We start from the raw sequence: 6,670 nt of genomic DNA on the forward strand, positions 1-6,670 counted from the left end.
GCAGGCCAGGGGAACAGTCATTAACTCATTGCCAGAGGTGCCAGAACTGGACAGGGGGAAAGGTGTCCTGAGTGGGAGATCCAGGTCTTGGGGTGCTCAGAGTCTGGATCTCTGGGAAGGGGAATCCCCAACTCTGCTTCCCAAGTAGCTAGAAACTAACTTAAGAAGGGGGCAGGGTACAGGGAACACTGAAAGGCCGCTGTAAATGATGGCTGGAGTTAGCCTCATCTGAACTCTGGGTTTGAGTACACACTCTGAAGTCAGATGATATGGATTCAAATCTGCCTCTACTATATACGATGGGACAAGTGACTTCACTTCTCTGTGCCTTGCTTTTCTCATCTGTCAAGTGGAAATAATAAGAGTACTTACCTCACTAAGTTGTTGAAATGATTTTGTAAGATTATGCATGTAGTGCTCTGAGAATATTCACCTAGCTCAATGTTAGCTTTTTTTTTTTTTTTTTTTTTAGACTGAGTCTCACTCTGTCACCCAGGCTGGAGTGCAGTGGTACAATCTTGGCTCACTGCAACCTTCACCTGCCGGGTTCAAGTGATTCTCCTGCCTCAGCCTCCTGAGTAGCTGGGACTACAGGCATGCACCACCACGCCTGGCTTATTTTTGTATTTTTAGTAGAGACAGGGTTTCATCATGTTGGCCAGGCTGGTCTTAAACTCCTGACCTCAGGTGATCTGCCCACCTTGGCCTCCCAAAGTGCTGGGATTTCAGGTGTGAGCCATCACACCCAGCTGCTATTTTGTTTTATAGGGTCCAGAATTACTCAGATAATTGCTTGGAGTTAGGGTTGAGATTCTCACCCAAGTTGAGTGAGACCAGATGGACCCTAATCACCCTTTCTGGAGGTGCTTAACTTCAAGTTTGGGTCAAGTCGAATTGCACAGCTGTGAGAGAAGCGGACTGAGTTAAATCAGTGTTGAACAAGAGCACAGCAGGACCTGGTTGTTTTGCTTATCTTCTGTATGCTACAATTTAAAAAATTACCGTGTAAAAATTAAGCTCTCTCTGGAAAAGGATATTAGTGTTATTGGAATAGTCTCTGAATTTAATGGTCTGTTGAAGCCCACAGGGAAAGAATAAGACAAGGAATAGGGTCTGAGGGAGGAGGCAGAGTTCTGATGAAGATGATGGCAAGAGATGGGGAAGTCCTTGGCCAGGAAGGGGAGAGAGGGAGTCCTGGTGAATGCCCTCTGGCTGTGCTCTAGGAAAGTGGTCAGTCCTGAGGGCAGGTGGCGGCCTGACTTCCAGAAACATGGTACTCTATATGCAGGAAATCCCAGCCAGCCTAGAGACTCTGGTGCCCACAGGTGGAACAGGGCAGAAGTCATGCAGTGTACGGGACCCCTGTGGGCTTGGAAAGTGATGCCAGTAGCAACCAAGATGAACTAGAGATCAGACTCTCCTCACCACCAGCACGTGCATGCACACACACCCTCATTCTCTAGGTAGGCAGCACTTCCTGAACTGCGGCGTGCCCTTGAGACAGAGTGAAAGCCCCAATGGCAAATGAGATGGGATTTCTGTTTAGAGTCATAAACTGTTTCACAGAAATATTTGAATATTTATCAGAATATGTACCCAAAATAACTCAGCCAGCCTGGTGCCCACATGTTTTGGGTAGTGGCGAGAGTCCCCTCTCAAGCCTGCTAGTCCATTCCCCACCCCCTATCCCACTTCCAGACTTGGTAAGTAGATAGTTTTGGCAATCAGACAGACTTGGTTAAGCCTAGCTTCTGTCACTAGCTGTGTGACCCTGGACAAGTTATTTTACCTGACTTCTCTGAACCTGTTTCTTCATCACTAAAATCATGCACTTCTTTACAGGAGTTGTCAGGAAAGTGCAATGTAAGAATAAGGTGAGGGTGGTTTTCAAATGATGACCTGGAGAACCTTAAATCAGACAATCCAATGTTTGCCAAACTTCATTCACATCCCATCTTCCCAACCTCTGACAAATTTGTGGACCACCTCTACTACTGTTTACTTAATCTTGTCCTTTAAAAATTATCAACTCACGTTTTGATGGAAATAGGTGTATTCAAAAAGGAAACTTTAACCACTGCCATAAATAAGAAATTCCTATCATTCACCCAAGAGTGGTAAAACTAGACACAACAAAACCAAAACAACGCTGTTCAGTTCTAGCTGGCTATGATTACAGGCCAGGGCTCTGAGCTCAAGGAGCTGATTTTGTTAAAAACAACAACAGAAAGGTTATGTCAGTCAAAAAAGGCCACATAAGCCCTAATATAAGATGTCCAAACTAAGCAACTCTATAGAGACAGAAAGTAGATTTGCAGTAGTCTAGAGCTGTAGGGGGAGGAAGGCTTGGGAGTTACTGTTAATGGGTATGGTTTCTTTTAGGGGTAATGAAAATGTTCTAAAATTGACTGTGGTGATAGTCGCAAAACTGTGACAATACTAAGAATCATTGAACTGTACACTTTAAATGGGTAAGTTGTACGGTGTGTGAGTCATCTCTCTCAGTAAAGGTGTTATTTTAAAATATGTATATATGGGCCTAGTGTGATGGCTCACACTTGTAATTCCAGCATTTGGGGAGGCTGGGGCGGGCAGATCATTTTGAGCTCAGGAGTTCCAGACCAGCCTGGGCAACATGGCGAAACCCTGTCACCACTAAAAATACAAAAATTAGCCAGGTGTGGTGGCACGCGCCTGTAGTCCCAGCTACTCAGGAGGCTGAGGCAGGAGAATGGCTTGAATCCAGGAGGCGGAGGTTGCAGTGAGCTGAGATTGAGCCCCTGCACTCCATCCTGGGCAATACAGCTCGACTGTCTCAAAAAAATTATACATATATATATGTATATTTATATATATATTTATATACATATATATAATATATATTTATATATGTATAATTTTTCCTCCTCCACACACACACACACACGCACACACGGAGGACGGTATAGGTGTCAAATCTTTTTTTTTTTTTTGAGACAGATTCTCGCTCTGTGGCCCAGGCTAGAGTGCAGTGGTGTGATCTTGGCTCATTGCAACCTCCACCTCCCAGATTCAAGCGATTCTCCTGCCTCAGTCTCCTGAGTAGCTGGGATTACAGGTGCGTGGCACCACACCCGTCTAATTTTTGTATTTTTAGTAAAGCGGGGTTTCACCATGTTGGCCAGGCTGGTCTTGAACTCCTGACCTCAAGCGATCTGCCTGCCGCAGCCTCTCAACGTGCTGGAATTACAGGCGTGAGCCACTGAGACCAGCCTAAATTCAATTGTTAAACTCCTTGAGATAACTAAAGGGTAGCCGGACGCGGTAGCTCATGCCTGTAATTCCAGCACTTTGAGAGGCCGAGGCAGGAGGATTGCTTGAGCCCAGGAGTTCCAGACCAGCCTCGACAACATAGCGAGATCCTGACTACAAAAAATAGAATTAGCTGGACGTGGTAGCGCGTGTCTGTAGTCCCAGCCACTCGTGAGGCTGAGGTGGGAGGATCACCTGAGCCCTCGGTAGGTCGAAGCTGCAGTGCACCGCTGCACTCCAGCCTGGGGGACAGTGAGGCAGTCTCAAAACAAAACAAAAACAAAAGGGGAGGGAGGGGGGAAGACTTAAAGACCCCTGAGCCAGGGCCATTATTATTTAATTTGGCCGGGTCTCTGAACCAGTCTGAGGAAGCTTGGGTTTCTATCCTTCCCGACTGAGCCACAGACCTGAGTCTTGACTCCGGAGAAATCACCCCAGCCTATTTTTCTATTTGTGACACGGGAACGGCAGCTCCTGCCTCGCGAGGTGCAGTGAGAAGGAGAAGCGCCGTGTGTGGCGCGCCTGACACGGTCAGCTCACGGGTGGAGGCCTGCAGCAGAACGCCCTCGGGCGCCCGCCCTTGCAGCCGCACTGGAGACCGCTGATGGCTCTGGCCACGCCTCTGCCGACTGCGCCAACGCGAGGGAGCGCTGGTTTCCACGATTGCAGCGTAACGCCCTCCTTCCCGGCCTCAGCTTTCCTGACTGCATAACGGGCATACAGTGGGTTCCATGGCACAAGGGAGCCGAAGAAGCTGCCTGCCCCCAGCTCGCCTGGGATTCTCACGCCCCTATGACAGCCGGGGAAACCAAGGCCCGGAGGGGCCACGAAGCTGCCCACGGCCCAGATCGCGGGTGCGGACCCTGCGGGAGGGTCTGGCCTAGATGCGAGTGTCCCGCCGCGGCGCAGGCGAGGCCGAGCAACACATCCCCTACCCTGCAGACCGCAGACGGAGACAGCGTAGCACTGCGCACGGCTGGGTCGCCCGAGGGCTCTGCAGCTGCGGGTCGGGAACTCGCGGCGCACGCCCGCGCCCCAACCGGAAGTCCGCCACTGGCCGCTCTAGCACGCGCCAGGGCTGCGTCGGTGGCCTTAACCCTTCCCACGGCCGCGCAGCCCGCCTTTGTCCCCCCAGAGCGCCACAAAGGCTGGAAGGGCAGCGGCGCCTGTGGGTGCCGAGCTGCAGACACCTCCACTGTGAGCACAACCCTGAGCCAGAGCCTACGCGCCCAACGGGGCTGGTTTCACTCGGTCCAGCCGCACCTACCCGTGCCCTCACCAGATCTTAAGATACAGACATTAAAACCTCCACCGGGCCGCGGCACAGGATAACAGAGTTTTACTTTCTGTTTTTGGCATTGCATTGCCTCCATTTCCTAGAGTGCACGTAATAAATACCGCTGGTGATTCCAAAATATAAAGGTTGAAAATATTTACTTTACAAAAATTTGGTTCCCATACCGCTTTTAAGGCCATCCTCTGCACTTGGTTCCCACTGCTCCTGATGTGGTTCAAAGATGGATGGCCCCAAAGACGAGGAAAAGATTATTGGCTCCATTTTTTAGATGAGGCAACTAAGGTCTAGACAGGGGAAGGGATTTGTCCCAAATCACAGAGCAAATCAGTCTGAATCAGGAATAGCTCCATTCCTATCCCGCATCCTGCCCTTTCACTACGCCACGGCTGCCTGGCTGCCCTGAGGAACAAAGGAGGGCCGGGCAAGAACACCATTACCAACTGCAAATCCACAGGCAAATGCAAGAGGATGGAAAGTAAGTTCTTGGGCTCTGCCCTTGTGCTGTCCCCGGTGGGGTCCTGGGGTCATCACTGCCTTCACAGCCATGTACAGCGACACCTAGTTAACTGATGGGGGGATTCTGCCACTTGCTGGGTATGCCTGTGCCACCAGTGTACTCACTCTGGGCCTGGGGAAGTAACCACAGGATAAATTTGGGGATCCACTGTGTCCACTGTGAAATGGACCTGAGCTAAAACTCCATTGATCACTGGATCTCAGAGATCTTTGGGTCTTGAGAACAGAATTGGATGCTATAGGAGAAATGTAACCAGAAAAGGATTAGGATTTTGCCAGTAGAGAAAGGGAGATGTGCTTGCTTTCATTCATTTATCATTAATGAGCACCTACTGTATGCCAGACACCATACTAGGCCCTAGGAAGACAGAGATTATGAGACAGATGTGGCCTTATTCTGGCAGGGGAAGTGAAATGAAGGGGGTGAAAAAGAGGAAGTACAGTGACTAACCAGGGACCTGACCTAGTCTGAAGGTCAGGGAACCTTGGAGGAGGTGAAATCAAACCCAAAGCCTGAGACAAGAGAGAGAAGGGGAGGGTGGAGGGAAGGAAAGGGTTTCACAGACAGAGGGAACCGGAGTGCTAACAGCCTGGCCAGCTTCCTTGTGGTAGATGTTCTATGCATGAGTTGGAGGAGAGCTTGGGGAAAGGGGCAGGAGAGGTAGGCAGGGACCAAATCCAGCAGGGGCTTGTCTACCATAAGGAACTTGGTGGGAGAACTTCATGGCCAAAAACAGGTGTGGAAGGGACCAAGCAGCCCATGTGGCTGGAGGGCAGGACATGAGATGAAGACGACTAGAGCAGGGAGTGAGGAGGTGGAGAAGGTGATCAGAAGCCGAAGCTGGGAGGCCTGGAATGCCTGGCTGCAAAACTCAGCCATTCCCCTGGAAGCCACGCAAGTGAAGAGCAAGAAGGAGAGTGGGACACCAGGGAGCAGTAGGGATTGCCAGAACTGGAGGACAGAGACTCCGCCCCCAGTCAGTGTTCTGCACCCCCCACCACCTACCCCACCCCCCAACCCTCGCCCCATGACCACTCCAGGAGGCAAACTCAGTATCTCAGAACATCTGCTTTCAAGGGTAGCTGGAGTCCAGATTCCTTTTTTTATTTTTGATGGAGACAGGATCTCACTCTGCCGCCCAGGTTGAAGGGTAGCAACACATAACTCACTGTATTCTCAACTCCTGGGCTCAAGCAGTCCTCCTGCCTCAGCCTCCCAAAGTGCTGGGATTACAGTGTGAGCCATGGCACCCGGCGTGAGTCCAGATTTTTATATGAAATCACTTGATTTTAATGTTGCCAACATGTTCAACACCACGTAAGCCAAACAAATCACATTCACAGGCTGGCATCTCTAAGCTTTGCAGCATGTTAGCGTCACCTGAGGAGATTTTTAAAATCTCAGGGCCCTTGGCCGGGCGCGGTGACTCATGCCTGTAATCTCAGCAGTTTGGGAGGCCACGGTGGGTGGATCACCTGAGGTCAGGAATTCGAGACCAGCCTGGACAACGTGGTGAAATCCTGTCTCTACTAGAAATAAAAAAATTAGCCAGGCATGGTGGTGAG

At 50.3% G+C, this 6,670-nt stretch overlaps 1 protein-coding gene and 1 long non-coding RNA gene across 2 annotated transcripts in view; one reads left to right on the forward strand and one right to left on the reverse strand.

Moving 5' to 3' along the window:
* BCL7C (B-cell CLL/lymphoma 7C) overlaps positions 1-6,670 on the reverse strand; it is a 63,929-nt gene that overhangs the window by 38,601 nt on the left and 18,658 nt on the right. The window lies entirely within an intron of this gene.
* LOC105505691 overlaps positions 3,624-6,670 on the forward strand; it is a 23,006-nt gene continuing 19,959 nt past the window's right edge. Inside the window, exon 1 of the long non-coding RNA XR_001000790.1 lies at positions 3,624-5,063. This is a non-coding gene — a long non-coding RNA (uncharacterized LOC105505691). The remainder of the gene's footprint in view (positions 5,064-6,670) is intronic.

This window comes from Colobus angolensis, unplaced genomic scaffold (assembly GCF_000951035.1).
Source record: "Colobus angolensis palliatus isolate OR3802 unplaced genomic scaffold, Cang.pa_1.0 Scaffold128, whole genome shotgun sequence".
Classification (NCBI taxonomy): Eukaryota; Metazoa; Chordata; class Mammalia; order Primates; family Cercopithecidae; genus Colobus; species Colobus angolensis.